General features: G+C 41.8%; 1 protein-coding gene across 3 annotated transcripts in view; it reads left to right on the top strand.

Moving 5' to 3' along the window:
• ISOC2 (isochorismatase domain containing 2) overlaps positions 1-22,523 on the top strand; it is a 137,924-nt gene that overhangs the window by 52,645 nt on the left and 62,756 nt on the right. The gene's annotated exons all lie outside the window — the stretch shown is intronic.

Raw genomic sequence — 22,523 nt, 5'->3', positions numbered from 1 at the left:
TACAATGAATGGTCTTATTTCTTACTATACTGTTAAATACATCCAATAAATTTTATTGACAATTCTCGTTGTATGTAGGCAGCCTAATAAGTATATATGTGTATAAATTTATCAAGCTGCGGGTTTGAAAAAGTGGAGATGTTCTCTATATCAACCAATCAGATTCTAGCTGTCATTTTGTAGAATGTACTAAATAAATGATAACGAATCTGGTTCTTATAGGTAACATCTCTTTTATAAACCCATAACTTGATAAATTTACCCCATGGTGTAGTATGTAAAGCACTTAGATATCCCCCACCCAAAACAACATTTAAGTCCAAGAGTGAAGTTTTTTTTATAATAACAGGTGTTCAATTCTGACTGTGTAGATATCACTCCGAACCAATAAACCACCTGATATGGTGAATGGGGTAACCCCTCTTATATGTTGTGCTTACTCAAGATCTTCTTGTATTGTTGCCTTACTCTACAGTAAGCTCCATGTGATTTTCCTTCAATCTATAGCTCCCAACCTGAAGATGTAAATAAGAAACCTAAAAGAATATCTAGTGAATTATCTTTTATTACAATGATATAAAATGTATAAAAAGCACTCATATTACATAATATTGAAAAATTGTGCAGACATAAAATCCATCTACATAGATATAGGGTGGATTCCCCTACCAGAAGGTAGGCATCTACAGGGAGGAAAATGTAGATGGAAATAGTCCGGATTTCTCCTTCATCTAATCTTCATGCAAATATACTTCCACGCCAGCAGTGACCACTGCAATATCCAACGTGTTTTGACTGTTTTAAATCCAAATCTTTAAGTGAAACATATTCATCTCTTGCAAACCGTAGTTCATAAAAACAGAATCCTATAAATTCATTATGACTGCTAGACTCCATTCTGTACCCAGATTGTTTATTCAAATACAACCTTTCTCAACTGCATAAAATAAGTCTGTTTCTCACTGTGGTCCTTAATTGATATAATTTGAGTAGTATTATCACACAAACCAGATTATAGAAGGAAGGTGAATGGAGCTAACAGAAAAATCCTTTGAGTAAGAATATTAAGTCTCTGCAAAACTGGGTCTTATTTACTCACAAAACTCCAGTAACTTTAAGTATCCTTCTAAAAGACAATTGAAGACAATATATATTTATACATCATAAGATTTATAAGAGTTACATTCCCAGTATATTCCCGGTATAAGAAATTGAAGGAAGGTGGGCAGAGTCGGACTTGGCCACCGGTGTTCTGGGAAAATCCCTGGTGGGCCCCCTGTCCTCTATCCAATCATAGCAGCAGTATAGAAAAATAATAAAAAAAAAGTTGCTATCTAGGCTCCAGTGCGACTTTCCAAAGTTTGGCGCCAGCACCATTTTTTTCTGGCATACTTGATCTGGAGGGGAGTCGGGCCACTAAACTCTGATCTCCACATAGCTGCCTAAAAACCTTGATATTTAGGTGCCAGCACAACTTTTCTAACTTCTGTGCCGACGCAATATTTATCTTGCGCACTTCATCAGGGTTAGGGGTCACTCACGTCAACAACATTAACTGGGCACCCCACTCTGACCCCCACCTGTACTGCTCCTCCGCTGGGCTGTGGTGTTGAACACCAACTCCTTTTCCCCCCTGCACATGGAATCCGACAGCCTGGGACTGAAGGTGAGTATGTCAAAACAAACACAGCCTCTACTTTAGTAGAGTATCATGCTTTTCTATATGTTTAGTTTTTCTTTCCTTCTCTCCTGTCTGTGCCATTATTTCTGCCCTTGCCATATATATGCCAGCCTTCCTGCCTTTCCTTTTTTTGTGCCAGCCTCCCTGACCTTCCCATCTGTGCCAGCCTCTCTGCCTTCCCCCTTTTTAAGCAACTTCTCAGCCCTACCCCCATCTGCACCAGCCTCTCAGCCCTACCCCCATCTGCACCAGCCTCTCTGTCCTTCCCCCATCTGCACCAGCCTCTCAGCCCTACCCCCATCTGCACCAGCCTCTCTGTCCTTCCCCCATCTGCACCAGCCTCTCAGCCCTACCCCCATCTGCACCAGCCTCTCTGTCCTTCCCCCATCTGCACCAGCCTCTCTGCCCTACTTCCATTTTCAGCAACCTCTGCCGTACACCATTTGCACCAGCCTCTTTGCCCTTCTTTCATCTGTGCTAGCCTCTTTGCCCTTCCCTTATCTGAGCCAGCCTCTCTCCTTTTACTGCCTGTGTCAGTCTCATCTTCTACTGCCTGTGCACCACCTGTCTCCGCTTTTCCTATGTGTGCCAGTCTCTATGCCTCTATCCCCCTCTTTGTGTCATTTTGTATGTGCATCTGTCTCCCCATTTCTCTTTTTTCCCCTTCCCCCCCCCCCTTTCTGTTTGCATGTCTCTGCCTCCATATTGTGGGTGTGTGCCCTTTGTTTCTGTCTGTCTTACCACCCTCCTCTACTGCTGATTGGTGTCCTGGTGGCTGCTGATCAGAAACAATGTGATGGAGGCACCACTGTGTCCAATGCCACAATACTGAACCTGAGGATAGTAGGTAAGCACAATTTTCTGATTTTAATTTGTTATTTTTATAAACTACACTATACTATGGTGCTAGTCATGTGCTCCATGTGTTGGCCACACCCCATTTCTAGTGGCTGAACATGTCCTATAAGTGACACGCCGGCACACACTATATCATGGGCCCCAACCTCTGTATTTCCCCATTGGGCCCTTCATGTTCCAGTCCGACACTGAGATGGGTATGTCCCAGTATAAGGCTAAAAACAGTCAAGATGTTTTGAAGAAACTTTGCTTTCCCATCAGAACTTCTCTGCTCATCCTGGGGAGCGGAAGAAGTGGAAAATTGGATAATGCTTATTATCAATTTTGCTTAGGATTGGCAGAAATTAGGCTGGCCAATGAACATGATCTGACAGTGTGTGTTTGGTCACTCGACTACATTAATAAAGAGTACAGCTTAGGTTTTTTTTTTACGATATTTAATTACCTTCATTCGGTTCCTCTTTTTGTTCCAAAATTTGTATGTCACTGATTTATTTTTTATAGTATCTACAGCATCTTCTTCCATTTTATTTTCTGTGTAGCTACGCAGCACATTTCATTGCACATATTTCTTTCTGTATATAGATGTCAAAGTTTTGCTAATCATACTAATCGGTATTATTACCTTTAATTACTAACACAGTTTACGAACTAGTTTTGCAAAGTTTTAATAACCGCTATTAATACTCACTTTTTTAAATGTTTGCTCGGATTCTCTTCAGCCTTTTTTGCTCCTTGTTCTTTAAGTCAGACCACCGTTTACGAATCTGGAACTTAGCAGATTTAGGAGCTTCTGTTTAATTAATTCCTTTTGGTGATTGACTGTCAAAAGAAGAAGCACAAAAAAGTCATAGTCGTGCTGGTCCAGCACTCACACCATCATCTCCATCTCCATTGGACTCATTGGCTTGGCTCTTTTAACATCCTCTGATTGCATTGTTTCTTCTCCATTCCCCTCCACCCCTCCATCATTTCTTTCTTTCACCTATTCATCCACCATCATATCACGTGCCGCTGGGGACAGACTGGCACCTTTATAATTTTATAGACACAGACATGGACGTTCACAGTTGGTATGGACCATTCGGGGCAGCTGTGGGTGAATGTTAGTTTGTCTATAACCCTAGTTTGTTTAAAATCAGACTATTTCTTTCACCAACCTTCATATATTGCCCATGCAGAACTTGTCCGATAGCCTCACAGGTCTCAGGTATGATCAAACTAAGGCGAGCTCAGGGAGGACAGAAACCTCCCGTGGAGCAGAAGGGGTCATCCATTAGCAAAAAAATTTTTAGACATTGGAAGGGTCATTGATGCAGATGCAAAACTGCAGGTCTGTTGCACAAATGTCGTTTTTGTTATCTAATGTGTCTGTTATACAGGTAAGTGCATATCAAAATGACGGCGACAACAGAGATGCCAAGATTACCACCTTCTGATAGGAATTCCAGGTTGTTGCTGGGAGGGCTCAGGAAGCATCTCACTATTTGGATGCAATATGCAAAAGCAACATTTCATGTCATGGGTCAAAATATTTAAATAAGCCTAAAGTGGTTGAGATTGCACATACATTGGGTCTTATCACTTTAGAGAATTACCTCAGAGCCTCCCCCCCAACCTGCAAAACTGATTTCTACACATAACTTCAAATGCAGCATTTGATAAAGATGAACAACAAATCTAAATATTATTTTATTTTATTTTTATATATTTTATTGACAGTTTTACAGTTCCAACAGCATACAGGTTAGACTATGAATCAAACATTTTGTTAATAAAAGTAAATTAATAAGTACATTGTTATGATGATACATATCAAATGAATTGAAGTTGAAAAGAAGAAGACAGAAATAGAATGAAAAGAAAAGGGGGGAGGGGGAGAGGGGGAAGGAAACTCAGCCCGGCATCCTGATGTCAGCAAAGCGTTCAGTAAACCATTTGCAATCGAGGGCACAATATCTTACTTTTCATTTAGCTTAAACTCTGATTTTGTTCGGTCCCTGGTTGACCTGCTCCGTAGGCAGCTAGCCAAGGTTGCCAGGTATTTTGAAACTTAATGGGTTTATCATTTATTATACTTGTGATGTGTTCACAACAATAAGTCTGCCATATTCTATTTATGATTTCAGCTAGAGTGGGGGTTCTGTTTTGTTCCAGTTTGCTGCCACTGCAGTTTTAGCAGCGTTAAGAATATGGCCCACAAGCGCTGCTGTTTGTTTACCAGTGTCTGGGTCAATTCTATGTAGGAGTGTGTAGGAAGGACAGGGGGGTAGTTGTAGAGTGGTTACCCTGTGTACTAGATTATGGACTTATTGCCAGAATCCCACCATTTTAGGGCATGACCACCATATGTGATGGAAAGAGCCCTCTTGCCCGCAGTTCCTCCAACATAAGTAAGAGGAATCAGGATAAATGGCTTTTAGGCGAGTAGGGACTAAATACCATCTATAAAGTAATTTGTAAGCATTCTCCTTAGTCTTCACACATATAGAGCTCTTGGCGACACGCGCTGTAATCCTAGCCCATTCCTCCACCTCTAATACTTCTCCAAGGTCTTCCTCCCACTTAAACTCATAACGATCTTTGTCGGGTTGACGAAATGCCACCAGGATGCTGTAAATTGTCGAGATTAAACCAGTAGGGAGGGATTTGCTTTTGCAGAAGGATTCTAAGGGTGTAAGATAGTAAATTGTTTTAAGTGCTGGAATTGAATAATATAAGTGTCAGCTGTAAGTATTGGTAAAAACGGTTATGTGGGATGCCGTGACGACGTTGGAGGTCCGCAAACTCAGGAAAAATACCTAAAGGGGCTATGTCTCTCAAGAACCTGAATCCACATGAAGACCAGAGCTGATAAAAGGATTGTTGTTGTCCAGGGGGGAAAGCTGGATTATTCCATAATGGGAACATAATTTCGCGATGCGCTAGCAAGTGGAATGTTCGGATACAGTAGTCCCATATCTGGAGTGAAAAACGGGTAGTAGGTAGAAGTGAGGAAAGAGGCGGTCGGTGTTTGATCGATATCCATAAAAGGGTATAGGGCGAAAGAATGTGCATAATGTTAGCTTCTATGTCAGAGCTAGAAATTTAAGGTATGTTGTACGTTTGCCTATGAATTTTTTTTTCTCGTGCGAGGCTAGGCTAATTAAGTCGGTCTCTAATAGTTGCTTTATGAGCTTCCCATCTTATGGCAGGGGTAGTTTGATCCTGACTGTTGTCTGCTTGAAAATCATCTAAGGCTTGTCGTATTGTGTTAACATTAATCTGTTTTAAGAACAGGTGGTCATTTAATCTCCACCTAATACGTGGAATACAAGTTGGCAAAATGTCAAGTCGCAAAGTCACGGCCGAGTGGTCAGAAAAAGGGACCGGTGCGGTGGAGGCTGATTTCAAGTGTTGTGTCATCTGAGCATCTACAAAGAGCAGATCTATTCTGGAGTAAGTACCATGTTGTACTGAGTAGTGTGTGAAGGTTCGATCATTGGAGTAAAGTACTCTCCATGCATCGTATAGATTAGCCTGAGTAAGCAAGGATTGCAGTTTTAATCCTTCATCAGTAGTGCGACTGCCACCACGTGCTGATTTCGAGTGTTCTAGTCGAGTGTTTAAAGTCTCCACCTATGATCACTCTCCCCGCCCCAAGCTGTGAGAGTCTGGCAAAGAAGTAAGTGAAGAACGCCTTTTGGGAGGTGTTGGGAGCATATAATGTAGCTAGAGTTATGGGTGTATGTGAAAGATAGCCTTTGAGAATGATAAACCGTCCTTGGGGGTCTATATGGTTGGATTCTATTGTTAGAGGAAGGGTATGATGAAGAAGATTTGCTGTACCTTTGACCTTCTGAGAAGAGGTAGAGTAAAATACCTGGGTGTATCGTTTACATTGTAAATTTGGATGAGTATGCTTAAAATGTGTCTCTTGAAGCATTACTATTTGCGGGGAGTGTCATTTTAAATACTGTATCAGTATTGTGCATTTTTGTGGAGTGTTGAGACCATTAATGGTCATTATTGAAAAAGTCATGGTTGGTACCAACAGTAGTCAGACCATAGTCGATTACAAGGATGCAATTGAAGGGACAAGATGTCAGGCTGAGGGGGAGGGGCAAAGAAGGAATAGGACAAGGGTAAAGTGGGTTTGGAAGCATAGATATAAGTAAGAAGACAACTTGACTGGCAAGAGTTGCCTTCCATAAATCAAAACCGGTACATCCTGTGTACTTGGGGAGTGTGGGGGGTGGTTGTGTTGCAAGAGGGACACTTGCTAGGGGGGAATCCTAGATGTAGTGAGTAGCTAGTTTAAGTCATGCGAACGCAAGATGTATTCAAGTATGTAACTAGGAGAGAGTTATGTGTTAGAACAACAACAGAGTGCTTAATAAAACAGAATCCAACATCATATTTAGATATATACGGTAGTCTAACAATTAACATGCAGTGATAACTTTGGTATTATATTGAAAACCCTTTTTTTTTTTAGTCTGATACACATTGTGGTCTATCCGTTGCTAACCCATCATCTGATGACTATCCTAAATGTCTATCTCGTATCATCTAAAGGGCAAAATAAGGACTGGTAAAGGGCTCAAGTATAAAGTTATTCTCTTGAACATGCTGTCTAACCTTTCTTAACAACTTGGAACATACAATGGTATATTACAATATTAAAACTTTCTACCTATTTTTAAAACAAAGTTATCAAACCTCGCTGCCAACAAACGATCATATTAACTTAATAAAGGGTACTTGAGTTCCTGGAGCGTTTCCGAGTCAGAACTGAAGAGAGATACAATGTTCCATGTCTGTGTAGAGATTAAAGCCCGTCACGTTTCATCTAGGCTAAAGTCCCGGAGGGGGTCTCCGTTTATCTTCAATAGCTATCGCTCATTCGTTACCATTGGTCCGAGTATATATGTATATGTCCTTTCGTCTGGCTTCATCGTACTTGTGTCCATGATGTCGTAGGAGTTGTTGGTCTTGGAGTCTCTGCTGCGGTTGTTGTTGGTATTGAGGATGCCGCTATTCCAAAGGTGGGAAGAAGAGCCACTCCTTGTTCCAGTGTCTTAATTTTATGAGACATGGCATGAAGGCCAATCATGAGGTGAAACGGGAATCCCCAGCGGTAACGGATTTTATGTTCACGCAGGAGTTTGGTAATAGGAGCCAAATCTCGATGTTTTTGTAGGGTGGTGGGGGCCAAGTCTTGGTATATTTGGAGGTTCACTCCTTTGAAAGCAAGAAAAGTGGCATTTCGGGTGGCAGTGACAAACTGTTCCTTAAATTTATAATAGTGAAAACGCACTATGACATCTCTTGGTGGTTGGTTCGGTGAAGGTTTAGGACGCAAGGCTCTATGGGCTCTGTCTGTTTGGACTTCTTCCACGGATGCGTCTGGGAGGTAGTGCCGGAATAGTTTCTCCAGGTATTTAGGCAGGAGATCATTGTCAACTGCTTCCGGGATATTACGGATGCGGAGGTTATTCCGTCTGGATCTGTTCTCTGAATCCTCAAGATGCTCCCTGAACGACTCCATCTCTGTACGAATATCTGATAGTTCTGTGCACACAAACTCCTGAAAATGACAGACCTCGTCTACTTTTTGCTCTAAGTCTGCAGTTCTTGTGCCAATAGCTGCTATTTCCTTACGTAGTTCCATTACTACTTTTTTGTTTTCTTCCTGGATAACAGCGCGCACTTCCGATTGGATAGTAGTCTTGATGATGTCTCTCAGTTCTGTAGATATTGACATTTCATTGACCGAGCTAGTATCGTCGTTTTCAAAGTCTGATTCATGCGCTGGTGAAGATGTTGAAGTTTGCGCGATTTTTTCTAGCTTGAGTGAAAATTGAGGCTGTACCTGGAGTAGAGACTTTTTTATTCTTGTGCGGCATCGTGGAAGAGCAGACCCAAAGATAGACAAAGTCTGTAGGATCTAGGGAGTATGATGGGCAAGCTTGCTTATTGGTTGGTTATCTTTCTCCCATTAGCGTAGCAGAGGTTCCATAAAGTTAGCACGTCATGGATTCCCCCGTGTCCCGATGTATTAACATCTAATTTTGTTGCTAGGTAGCATTCCGGTCTCTTGTTCATCGACCACCGCCAGGGCAGAACTAGGTGTGAAGCGACGTGGCCTCTCCGTCAGAGCCTCTCTACCCTCTGGGTTAGATAATCTTGAATGGACTTGATACTGTAAAACCTATGTAAGGTTTTATGATGTATAGTATTAACACTTGCACTTTTCAATCTTCACCACAGGGTGGCAGCAGAGATTCAGTATAACAGATACAGGAGTTAGCAATGTTGGAGGCTCTGGTCTGGCAAACAATAGAAGCAGCCGATGAGACCCTGTTCAAGCAATCTAGGTGCTCCCAAAGCCCCACAGGCAAAGCAGACAGCGTGGACTCCGAAGAGTTAAATCTACATACCCCAGCCAGGTGTTGCTGGTCTCAGACAGCGCTTCCACACTCCAGACAGCTGAATGGAGAGGGGCCCTAGAGGATGACACCGCAGCTGGGCATATCTATATAGACTCCGCCGCAGATCTGGACGGCAACCACCTGTAGTTCGGGCCCGATCACTTCCGGTTTCGGCGCTGGAGCGAAGTCTCTCACAAAGAAGCCCTGGGATGCAGGACCAGCCAGGCTCGTCGCACAGGGGAGCCGGACCTAATCTAGGACAGGTAAGTCCTTAAGATAAAAGCTGCAACACAGGGTCTGCAGACGTCCTTCTCCGTAACAGGGGCAATTTCACTTATGGTCACGCCGCTGGTGTCTGGGAGGCTCCAGTGTAATATTGCGGGATTCTGATCCCCGCAGGACGTCAGGACAGTGGGATGTGCCAGCTCCCGGGCGGACACGTGACCCGACCTATTTAGGTCATGGGTAACGCTTCGGGTTCCACCGGTTTCCCGGACCTCAGGTCTTTTCTGGAGGGAGATATCCTCTCCACATCGTCCTCCAACTTACTGGCTGGGCTCAGACCTTCACTCTTCTGATAATTGTGTTTTTTTCTTTCTCAAAAGAGGAGCTCACAGAAACTGTGACTTGCTAGTATGGCCACCAAACCACGCCCCTCAAATCTAAATATTTTACTTCTACAACAACCAGACCAATTTAAATCTTTCTTACATTTTAATGGTCCTTATGTTATTTAACTCATCACTAAGGAGGGTATTCAATTGACGGCGTGATCGCCGAAAATCGAGCGCTCGAAGAATATTACCGTTAATACGGTAATCTGCGCGTAAAAACCGTTAATACGGTAATTTACTCGCTGGATTTCAGCTCGCAGCTCAGCTGCGAGCTGAAATTCAGCGAGTAATTACCGTATTAACGGTAATATTTTTCGAGCGCTCGATTTTCGGCGATCACGCCGTCAATTGAATACCCCCTTTAGAATTATTTCAGTGAAGGTGTGGAAAAGATTATTATCGAATACATCATAGTTTATCTAGATACATTAATCACACTCTTTCCATAAAACGTTTTAAACAGCTGCCCTAGGTGTGGTTAGATTTAAAACCTGTCAATAAGGACATTTCAGTACAAAAAATTCACTCCAGATGATTTTAACGATTACATAATATCTGACCTCTTAAGATAATTGTATCATGTTACTGGCATAATTACATTTTGAAAAGGCCTTTTGTGCACTATATGTATTTATATTTTTAATACTGTTTTTAATTATAGTTTTCATTTTTTTGATGCTATTCAATATATGATCTATAACTAGTTATCATCATCATCATCAGCTATTTATATAGCGCTACTAATTCCGCAGCGCTGTACAGAGAACTCGCTTACATCAGTCCCTGCCCCATACTTATTTTTTGTTTTTGATTGCAAAGCCATATGATGATACAAGGGATTTCCCCCTGTATGTAAACTACTTCATGATGGCACACACACACACACACACACAATTTTATTGCATCGTGAGGACTCCTGGCGCAGTGACAATGTCGTGCTCGATTAAGGTAGTACGCCCAGGAATGGAAGAGAAGACATCCCTGTTCCGGCGAATCATTTCTTCAGTCTGTTGTCTCTGCTGAATGGACAAAGCTGGCTCTATGGGCACTTCAGACTTTTCAATGGCAGTACTCACTACCTGAGGAGAGGTTTCCTCATCATGCCAAGGTTTAAGGAGGTTAACATGGTATATTTGCTCCTCCCTTCTCCTACCTAACTGGCGGACTCTGTAATTGACAGGACCGACAGCCTCTAGAACTTCATATGGACCCTGCCAATGGGCGAAAAGTTTGCTTTCCTGGGTAGGAACCAGGACTAGAACCTTGTCACCAGGCTTGAAAGATCGAACAACAGCACTTTTATCATAACTTTTTCTCTGTCGTTCCTGAGCATCTTTTACATGTTGCTGCACAATGGGCCCTATCTTTCTTAGCCTCTCATACATTTGGGACACAAATTGTACCAGATTTGGCTCCCTGGGACCTTGCTGCTCCCACCCTTCTTTTGACATATCCAAGATACCCCTGGACTGTCTCCCAAACAATAACTCAAAGGGACTAAACCCTGTTGAAGCTTGAGGTACCTCACGGATGGCAGACATCAAATAGGGAATAAGAGTGTTTCAATCTTTTTTCTCTTGAGCGACTGCTTTCCTGAGCATGTGCTTTAAAGTGCGGTTAAAGCGTTCCAACAAGCCATCTGTTTGTGGATGGTATACAGAGGTGTGAAGCGCCTTAACCCCTAGCAACTGGCACATGTCCTTCATCAGTTTAGACATGAATGGAGTACCCTGATCTGTGAGAATTTCTTTTGGTATTCCCAAGCGTGTAAACATCAATACAAGTTCTCTAGCTATGGTGCTGGACTTTATGTTTTGTAGGGGAATTGCCTCTGGATACCTGGTTGCATAGTCAAGCACCACTAGTATATATTGGTGCCCACGTGCAGATTTTTCCAGTGGCCCCACAAGGTCCATAGCTATCCGTTCAAAGGGAACTTGTACATTGGTATTGGAATGAGAGGTGCCCTGTACAAGGGTTTGGGACAGGTTCTCTGACAAATGGGACAGGACCGGCAATACTTTTTCACGGCCATGTGTACCCCGGGTCAGTAAAACCTAAGCAGAACTCGTTCCCGTGTTTTATACTCCCCTAGGTGTCCCCCACAAATGTGTGTGTGCTGCTTTTAACACTAGGGTTACATGGACCTGAGGAACCATTAATTGTTCTACTTTTTCCCCCTGCACATTAGCAACTCTATACAGGAAATTATTTTTAACAATAAAATATGGTATACCTTCTGCAGGCTGGGCGGCTGTTCCAAAGTGGCATCATTAAGTTGGTCTCGAGCAAAGTCCTGCAGAGGAAACAAAATTGGTATTGCGGACCAGTCCGTATCCTCACTGACAGGTGGGGTGGGCTCATCTGCGACTTCACCGACCAATGCTAGTTTGGACTGTCCATGTTTCCCCACAGGTGGATGCTTTTCTGGAACTCCTGCTGTGACTCCAAGGATGGCATTCCAGTTTGGCGGTTCCCAAAAATCGATGTCCAGATGTTGTGGGTCTTTAGGCGGTTCCTTTAAGACCGGGCTTCCGACCGTTGCATCAGTTGCCGGCATGTCCGGCCAGATCCGCTCACCGAGGACATCATTAAACAGTGGGAAGTCTCGCCCCAAAATGTTTGGATATGGAGGTTTAGGTGCTATGGCAGCTACCACCATAACCGTTTTGTCTTTGAGTGTGACTGGTAGTATTGTTCTTTCATACTCCTCTGTCGTGCCATGTACACAAAGAACCTTAACCTTGGGCAACCGAGAAGTTATGGTTTCGGGTAAGGCAGAGCTGAAAACCAATGAGAGTTCACTCCCCGAGTCAACCAAGGCCAGAACAAGGTTCTGGTTGATTAGCACAGTCACCCGGAACAAACAAGGACTTCCTGATGTGGGACTCATGGTAAAGCAACTTGGAAAAGCAGGCCCAATATGTGCCACGGAACAGTCCATGGGTTCCAGTAGTTTAGGACACTCTGCCTTAAAGTGGCCTAGCTTACCACATTCAAAACACTTCAGATTAGACGGCTTTGCACCTGTCCCTCTGTCCGTAGCAAGGATTGTCAAACCTGGCTTTTGGCGTGGCAGCGGCTTTGGCACAAATGCAGGTTCTTTAGTCATTTGCTGTAGCGCACAAAACCTTTCTACCACGGTGGCAAGCTCTTCATAAGTTTGTGGGTCTGATTGCAGAACCCACCTTTGCAAATCGCGGTTCAGCCCCCAGATGCAGTGATCTATCGCCAGAACTTCAATAATCCGAGAAGGCGAATTCTCCTCAGGCTGCAGCCATTTCTTTAAAATTTTAGAAAGCTCAGCCACTTGCGATCTGAACGGTTTTTCTTTAACATAGCGCCATTGGTGATAGCACTGGGCTCGGCCTGGCCCGGAAACTCCAATGCGAGCCAATATCTCAGACTTAAGGCACAAATAATCTGAGGCCCATTCCTCATCTAGATCCATATACGCTCGCTGAGCTTCACCAGTCAGATATGGCGCCAGCCTCTCAGCCCAATCTGTAGGAGGCCATTTTGCCCTTTTTGCAAGTCTCTCAAAGGACACCAGATATGCTTCTATGTCATCACCTGGCGACATTTTCTGGAGAACAGGACCAAGTGGTTAATTTCTGTCATGTCTCACCTGGCTTAATTCTTCTCTTAAGAGCCTTGTGTTTTCCACCTGTGCCTCGGCAACTCGTAGCATCTGAGCTTGCTGCTGTTGCTGCGCAGCGGCCACATTCACGAGGGTTCTCAGTACTTCCTCCATGTTGACGTGTGCACCGGTTGGGTAGCGGAAACTTGCTTCCCGGAGTACCCCACTTCTGGTACCACTTGTGGCAGAAGCCCGCTACTGCAGAACCACACGCGAACAACTTCTTCCTTTTTATGGTGCTTTATTGTCAGGATGGTAAATGTTTTGACACCGTATACTTGCACAGCAATCATGGAGACCCTAAACACTAGCTATACATAGTCCAGCTCTCATGACCAGCCAGCTCACCCAGCGTTGGTCTCCATGCACAAATGATATAAACAAGCTTTTATACCTGATACTCCTCCCACAGCCTTAGCTTGATGGACAGGTGACACACCCACCTTCTCTTTAAAAGGAAACGCCCATCACTGGCTCTGTAATTCAAACAGACACACCCTGTCTGTTTGCTGAGAGGAAGGATTTCAAGTCATGTAAGTTAAACCAAATTTAAACTATTGCTTTTCATACATAGGTCTTTACATTCAATCTAGGTGCATTACTGCACAAATGTTTTACTCTACTTCCCTGCTTTCTCTGCATATTGCCAGCTAAATGCCTCCTTTTGTTACAGTACATAATGCTATAAATATATATGGTGATATTCTATGTAGTTATAAATAATTAAAAACATCATACACTGCTAATATCATTAATAAATAATCTTTAATATATACTATAGACCTCTTAAGGTATTCTCATTGCATTATTCTGCTTCTCTCCATACACATTATTAACTTCTATGTGTATCACAATAAAATAACTTAATTTTATAACATAATATATATTTTAAGAGACATACAGTAGAATATAAAAGAACAAGAGGGAGAATGTATTCATAATCTGTCGTTAATTGTTTTATATACATAAAAGAACAACTACTCGATAGTTTCATAAAGAACCAAGAGAAAAAAATCTAAACCGCCTCCCTTTTACAGAGAAGGGTAAACCTGTCACCTCTAATTGTAGGTTTTCAATCACTGTAATTTTTAAGCAACCCAAGGAACCCTCATTGTTACACATAAAGTGTCCTGCTAAACTATATGAGCCATTCTTTTTTACAATGTTCCTTATATGCTCTAAAAACCTTTTACTCAGTGTATGTACAATCTATCAAATAAATAACAAAATTATATTGACAGTTCATAAAACTGTTAATCTCCTAATGTTCCTTTGTTACTGTAGAGCAAAAACTGGTCTTTTTATTCTGGGCAAACTCACATGTACTGCATTCCTTTTAATTACATTTGTAGAAACCATTCGTTTTTTTTTATCAGAGAGACAGTTTTCTCTCTCTCTCTATGGGCTCCAAAGTATTCTCCTCTTAGTTTTGTCTCTTCCTAAATAAACTAGGTACTAGCTTATTTTTATTGTCACTCCCTTTCTAAGTACAACTTTTGGGTTCGTATGTACTGAAGTCATAAGTATTTCATTGCGTTCTAAAGTTGAGACATTTTTTCTAATAATACTTTTAAATTGTTTAGAGCAAGTGTTATATTGGCTAATGTTACATTTTCTTTCACATCTCCTGATGTCTTCATCATCCCTCTTTTTTCTTTTTCCCGTTTTTTTAACACTTTGGCCTTCCTGTCTACTTTTTTGTTTCTGAAAATGCTCTATTTAGAACATACAGTCAAGTCCATAAATATTGGGACATCGACACAATTCTCATATTTTGGGCTCTATACACCACCACAAAGGATTTGAAATGAAACAAACAAGATGTGCTTTAACTGCAGACTTTCAGCTTTAATTTGAGGGTATTAACATCCAAATCAGGTGAACAGTGTAGGAAGTACAACGGTTTCTATATGTGCCTCCCACTTTTTAAGGAACCAAAAGTAATGAGACAAAATAAACAATCCTACATCAAACTTTCACTTTTTTTTTTTTTTTTTATAATTTTTTATTTTCAGTGGTCAATCAAGAAAATACAGACAGCAAAACGATAACACTGTGTAGCATGCACAGTAAAATCACAACAGTTATTGTGGTGTATCGCATATTAGGAAACCTTTAGACAAAAATGACCGGTTTTTACATTTTTAAAGAGTAATATAAAATGGGTGTAGGAACAAAATGGATTGTGGGGGAGGGGTGAGGGGGGTAGGACCACAAAGATAAGCACTGTAAGTATTTAGAGGATAACTAGGGTGTGTTGAGCCTATAGCAAAGGGGGAGATATGTGTCGGGAAGAGTTAGGGTCATCGCACATGGGTCAGGTCGGAGGACGTGGAGCGTTGAGGGGGGAAGGTGTGTTCCACGGCTAGCCATGGAGCCCAGACTTGACTGAAGACGTGGCCTCTATCGTGGAGGTAGTACGTAATCTCCTCCATAGCGGCCACGTGCCAAATCTGCTTCTTGAGAGCCAAAAGGGATGGAGGTGAGGTCTTTTTCCAATTAAGGGCTATGAGTGATTTGGCTGCTGTCAGGATGTGGGCAGTTAATTTCTTGGAGAATTTGTCCAGGTCTTGGGGAGTGTAACATAAAAGAAATATCCAGGGATCTTTCGGGATAGGAGCTTCAAAAAGGGTATTTAGGAAACTATGGACTGAGTCCCAGAAGGTGGTGATAATCGGGCAAGACCACCAAATATGAAACATCGTACCCCTTTGGCCACAGTCCCGCCAACAGCAGGGCGAGGAAGAGGGAAACATTCTATGGAGTCTTGTGGGAGTGTAATACCAACGGTAATAAATTTTGTAAGAGGTTTCCTTGAGTTTAGTTGATATGGAGCATTTAGCTATCCCCAGTCTCATGTCCTCCCAAGCCTCTTCATCCGGGGGAGGACCAAGGTCCTTTTCCCACTCGTCTTCATGAGGGTTTGGAGAGGGAAGGGCAGAAGTGAGAAGAATGCTATATATTTGAGAAATCATGCCCTTGTCCAAGGGATGTTTTCTACAAAGAGATTCAAATGGAGTAAGGTCCCTAAGAACATAGGTTGGTGGCAGGGATCGCAAGAAATGATTAATTTGGAAGAATTCAAAGGGGCTGAGGATTTGGGACGGGGATTGGGGTTGGAGATCCGCTAGCGAAAGCCAGCGGCCCTGTTTGGAAAAATCTACTGGAAATTTAAGCCCTGCATGAGACCAGTTACGGTGGGTTGTAGAGGCAGATCCAGGAGGGAACACCGGGTTATGCCAGATGGGGGTTAAAGGAGATATTGCAGTTGAAAGTTTTAGTTTGAAGGAGTTGGAGTCCCAGAGCATAGCATCAAATTTGATAGAAGGCAGTGCTCTAACAGCAGGGGGGCGACGGGCGGGAGATACGCCCCAGAGAGAGGAGAGATCGGGCAGGGTTAGATGGGCCGAAACTTTCACTTTTTAATACTTTGTTGCAAATACTTTGCAGTCAATTACAGCCTGAATTCTGGAACGCATAGACATCACCAGACGCTGGGTTTCATCCCTGGTGATGCTCTGCCAGGCCTCTACTGCAAATGTCTTCAGTTCCTGCTTGTTCTTGGGTCATTTTCCCTTCAGTTTTGTCTTCATCAAGTGAAATGCATGCTCAATCGGATTCAAGTCAGATGATTGACTTGGCCATTGCATAACATTCCACTTGTTAGCCTTAAAAAACTCTTTGGTTGCTTTTGCAGTATGCTTCTGGTCATTGTCCAACTGCATTGTGAAGCGCCGTCCAATGAGTTCTGAAGCATTTGACTGAATATGAGCAGATCATATTGCCTGAAACACTTCAGAATTCATTCTGCTGCTTTTGTCAGCAGTCACATGATCAATAAATACAAGGGAACCAGTTCCATTGGCAGCCATACATGCCCCACGCCATGACACTACCACCCCCATGCTTCACTGATGAGGTGGTATGTTTTGGATCATGAGCAGTGCCTTTCCTTCTCCATACTCTTCTCTTCCCATCACTCTGGTGCAAGTTGATCTTTGTCTCATCTGACCATAGGATGTTGTTCCAGAACTGTAATGGCATTTTTAGATGTTGTTTGGCAAACTATAATCTGGTCTTCCTGTTTTTGTGGCTCACAAATGGTTTACATCTTGTGGTGAACCCTCTATATTCACTCTTGTGAAGTCTTCTCTTGATTGTTGACTGACACATATACACCTACCTCCTGGAGAGTGTTCTTGATTTGGCCAACTGTTGTGAAGGGGTTTTTCTTCACCAGGGAAAAAATTCTTCTGTCATCCACCACAGTTGTTTTGCGTGGTCTTCCAGGTCTTTGGTGTTGCTGAGCTCTCCGGTGCGTTCTTTCTTTTTAAGAATGTTCCAAACAGTTGATTTGGCCACACCTAATGTTTTTGCTATCTCTCTGGGTTTGTTTTGATTTTCCAGCCTAATGATGGTTTGCTTCACTGATAGTGACAGCTCTTTGGATCTCATATTGAGAGTCGACAGCAACCGATTCCAAATGCAAATGACACACCTAGAATCAAATCCAGACCTTGTACCTGCTTAATTGATGATGAAATAATGAGGGAATAGCCCACACATGTCCATGAAATAGGTTTTGAGTCGATTGTCCCATTACTTTTGATCCCTTAAAAAGTGGGAGGCACATATAGAAACTATTGTACTTCCTACACTGTTCACCTGATTTGGATGTAAATACCCTCAAATTAAAGCTGAAAGTCTGAAGTTAAAGCATATCTTGTTAGATTCATTTCAAATCCATTGTGGTGGTGTATATAGCTCAAAATATGAGAATTGTGTTGATGTACCAATATTTATGGACTTGATTGTATTCAGGATACCCCTGATCCCTAAATGCATTTAGCAACTCTTGGCTTTGTTGACAAAAGATCTTATCAGCAGTACATTTTCTTCATTATCTTACAAGTTGTCCTTTGGGATATTATTTTTCCATACCTCCAAAAGGCAACTTTTGTAGTTTACAAAATGTTTGCTATCGACATCTATTTCATACTTCTTCCTCACAATACGGTCATTTTCTACCGATAGGGCAATATCCAGAGAGTTAATTTGACTTCTACTCGAGAAACGTATACATTTTAAACAACAATCATTAGAATTAAGGTGCTCTATAAAGAAATCAGAAGAAACAGAATCACCCTTCAAAATAAAAAATAGATAATCAATATATCTCCCATACAAACAAATAGAAATGAATAATGTGTAAGGAGGAAAATCCTAATGGAAACAAGCAGTATAGTGTAGTGAGAACACCTTAAGAGAAGTCTATTGGAATATTAGAAGAAGAATCTCAGTTGGATTTTCAATATTGTTCTAATATTTTAAATTAGACACTGTAGTTCATAAGCAGAAATGGCTCAATTTAATTAATAACTGCAATGCTAGAGGTCATGAGTTGAAGTCCTATAGAAGATGAACTTGAAAAAAATGTGTGAATAGATTATTTTTTTAAAAAAAAGATTATTTATTAATCATATTAGCGGTGTATGATGACTTTTTCTGTTTATATCAATATTTTTAGTTTTTATAAACACATAGAATACCACCATATATATGTATAGCATTATGTACATACAGGATTTATAAACATAATTATTAAGGAATGGTTATATGCGATTTTTTTGATTGTTTTGTTTAATGGTCTTTTTTTATTTGTTTGGTTGACATATACTTAAATGGAAGCCTGATTCCAACCAACTCATGTCTCGAATGAAACCACAGCTGTGGAGAAACGTGTAAAACAGGCTGGATATTTGCAAGCACAGGATTCCACTGTGATGGTTCGTTATACAAATTGACATGAAAATCCTTTTAAACTGAAAGATTTGGGTCCAAGAGTGGAAATTCATAAATAGGAGGACAAGCTCTTTGAAGCCGTGAGTGTAACTGGAGGAGAGAGTGATTTACTGTCTGCAGTCGGTGGTGCAAGGCACCTCCCTTACAGACTGTGTGTTTAATGATCTTATCAAGCTCTTTTAAAGCGGGTTATAGATCACAAACTTTGAGAGCATGTGTATTTCCTCTGACTAATATTTTGTGTGTTGAAATTCAATTGTTCAATTATTGATCAATCAGTTACATGCAATAAGGATTGTTTGGGGATGTCATAATATTTATAAGCAGATTTTCCCTTATGTGCACTTTAGGGGAGGGGCTATAAGGAATTTAGTGGAATATCCTTTACCCTTATTGAAGAAACTGCAATATTGGCTTATACTGTGTTTATTATTATTTGTTGAGATGGTTTAATGTGTTTTTAATTGGTATAATGAATATGTTTGAATAAAAATTGTTAATAGAAGAGGAAATTATATGGTGGTCTTTTATTGTCTAGAATGGTTGGCTGCGCTTATATTGGATGTGATTTGATTTAGATTACCTTGTGGGTTGAGTCACAACAACCCACTAAGGAGCACCAATCAATCATTTCTATGCTTTTATGAAGTTGCGATATATGATATGTGATTCTATTCATCTGGTCAATATAGGAGGCGTAATAATTGGTTAATAATTAGGAGACCTTGGTAGTTGGACAAAATATTCCTTTTTGGTTCCAACACCAACTCTTCTGACGTGAAAGTGTCAACTGAATGCTTGACCACTTGTCTCGCTGTCACAGTGATTGCTTATCATCCAGTCTGTCACTCTGTAGCTTGAAACCAATATGTAAATGACCAAGGTAAAAGTCAGGTAGAAGGTTTCCAACTTACCGCTGGATCAATGTCCATCTTGTCCAATTTCTTGGCAGCCAGTCTTCCACTATGGAGAGCCATTAAAAGATTATTGTTCTTGGCAAGTTAGAGGGTATCTCCTGGGAGGCAGTAATATTGCCAGTGCACCCTGATGTTGTGCCCAAAGAAATTCACCAAGTGATCCAATTTTGTTTTGTTTAGGTTGAGGACCTTTGAAAGAGTAACAACATAATTTCGAAGCTTTGTGGAAGACATCGTGTGAGGATGTTTAGCCCCTCACACTCGACCGAACAGGTGTATGCAGTTGGAGTCTTTGAAGTGTGACAAGGCAGCTGGTCAGGCAAACATATAGACATTTTGGAAAGCCACTCCACATTCTTCATGCTTCACTGCGAGAATTTCCTTTTCACTTTTTATGGCTGATGTTAAAAGGATGGGGACTTTTCTCTCTCTTATTTCCCTAGATTTCAATCCGTATTAAGGGCCAGCAGAGCTTCCTCTCAAAATCGGAAAGCTCTATTGCAACATCGTCAAGAAGATTTGAAGTATCTCTTGATGAAAAGTTAGCCAACAACATTTTGGTAACTTCCCCTTTCTTTTTCAGTTGAAAATCGAGATACAAGTGTATCTTTTTCACATCTTCAGCGAAAAGTAAGAGCTTAGGCATGTTCCACTTCGACTCCTTAAAAGTTTTCAAGGCAGCCGATGCGATTAGCTCATTCCATCTTGCTTCATAGTTCTTCCTGAAGTTGTGTGCGTTTTCAAACGTAGCAGTGCAGCCACCCGTCATGGCTTGGCACGCCACCGTGCCTGACCTTCAGCGTCAGTAAGGGTATCTTAACTGTACCTATCTCCTCGTCATAGCCAGCTAGCAGCTTCACCTCGTCTACTACATGCAGAACATTTGATGGGATAGTAAAGTCTTCCATCCTCTCCAAAGGTGTACAACAGTAGCCTGCCCATTTCTCTAAGCTTCTTGCGAATGTACTCATTCCTACCAACATCTAACCCGGTTGAAGATATGCTTTCCCACCTGCATAATGCATTGGTCCTTTTTGACTGTGCGTAACATTTCATCTCGGGGCATGTGTCTTAAGAGCTTCCAAAAGCCATCACTGATGTCAGGCGGAACAGGCAGACAGAGACTGGACCCTCTGTTTTCCAGGTTTGGGTTTGTTGCTCCTTCTGTTTAGCTTACATCTCTTCATGTGTCGCCACAGGTATTTTCTTGCAAACAAGCCTTGGCAAGCTGCACAGTACATAAAGCCTTCTGGATCCATATCTTTGTATGGAAGTTTGCATGGTAGCAGAACGCCACATCCAGTCCTTATCGCCTCATCGTTGTGTGCAAAGTTGCCTCTATTAAAGATGTACCAATTACATGCACTTTTCTTTTGAGTGCTTGGGAAATTTCATGGCCCAGACATCTTCGGTCTCATTATGATGAACATGCTCCATGTGCCGGGGTAATTTTGATAGAGATTTCTCACAGTACAGGCAGGACTGCTTTTTGTTAGATGTTTTGGATCCATCACTGTTTTCGGATAATTTTTGGCCGGACACTGCTCCATCTTTTCAACGGTCTGTGTTTAAAACACTGCTGCCAGCAAGTTAAGAATGGTCGTGTGTAGAACACATCTCTGGGTACCTATGCTTTGTTCCACCTCCGGGCAATGGCTCATCACCGCTGGTGTCTGAACCACTCTCCTCTGTAGTTTCAGGGGCATACTCCTCTTCACTGCTCTTTGGGCTATATTCAGAGCCACCAATGGGCTGTATCATGCTTCACTGTCCCCACTTTACTTTCAGCAGCAGACGGATGTGACTGTGTTTCCTCCTTTTCCTGCTCATAGTGGGACATACGTATGTATTTTCCACTGACCTATAATGGTGGTGTGCACACACTCTCCCCTCCGCGTCAGACGCACGCACACTTTTGGTGTGACAAAAGTAACACACAGGGAGATGCCAGATTTTTATGCTGAGTTTTATAAGCAAGGTCCTCTGCATTAACTAGCATTGGTAAGCTTTGTGGGAACTTCATATTTTTTGTCCCCACGACCACAGTCTTCGTGTGTAAACAGTTCAATGTCCCCACGAGTATAGGAATGTACATACACACCTTTTATGTAATCGGTTTACTTTTTTATTCCTTCTGCCTCCTGTTTTATATAAAATATTCTATAGAACACTTTTATCACTCTAGTTTGGTGTCCTAAAAGTTTGAAATTAATTATCTACATTATACATAACTTGGTCCAGTTATCTCACTTTACCTGACAAACTTCATTACCCTCCAGCTCACCAACATTTTTGCTTTAGAAGGACGACACACAGAAGAACCTCCCACAACAACTCAGACATAGGGGTTTTGGGCTCACCAAGTAGCCTTTACCACTGTGAGTAAGATGGCGATTTCTATATACTTACCTGACCAGATCCACATTGTTGCTCCTCTACTTCCATGGCAACTGCACAGTTCTGAAGATTACTCATTCATAACTCCTAAGAGAAAAGAAATTAATGCACCAGGTGTAATTTATAGGTAATGCCCCCCAATTGGTCTAAATTAAGACTATTCAGGATTCATTTGATCCTGAATGGTGCACCCTGAACACA

This window comes from Mixophyes fleayi, chromosome 11 (genome assembly GCF_038048845.1).
Source record: "Mixophyes fleayi isolate aMixFle1 chromosome 11, aMixFle1.hap1, whole genome shotgun sequence".
Taxonomy (NCBI): domain Eukaryota; kingdom Metazoa; phylum Chordata; class Amphibia; order Anura; family Limnodynastidae; genus Mixophyes; species Mixophyes fleayi.
The sequence above is the reverse complement of the archived record's forward strand: the minus strand, read 5'-3'. Positions and strand labels throughout refer to the sequence as shown.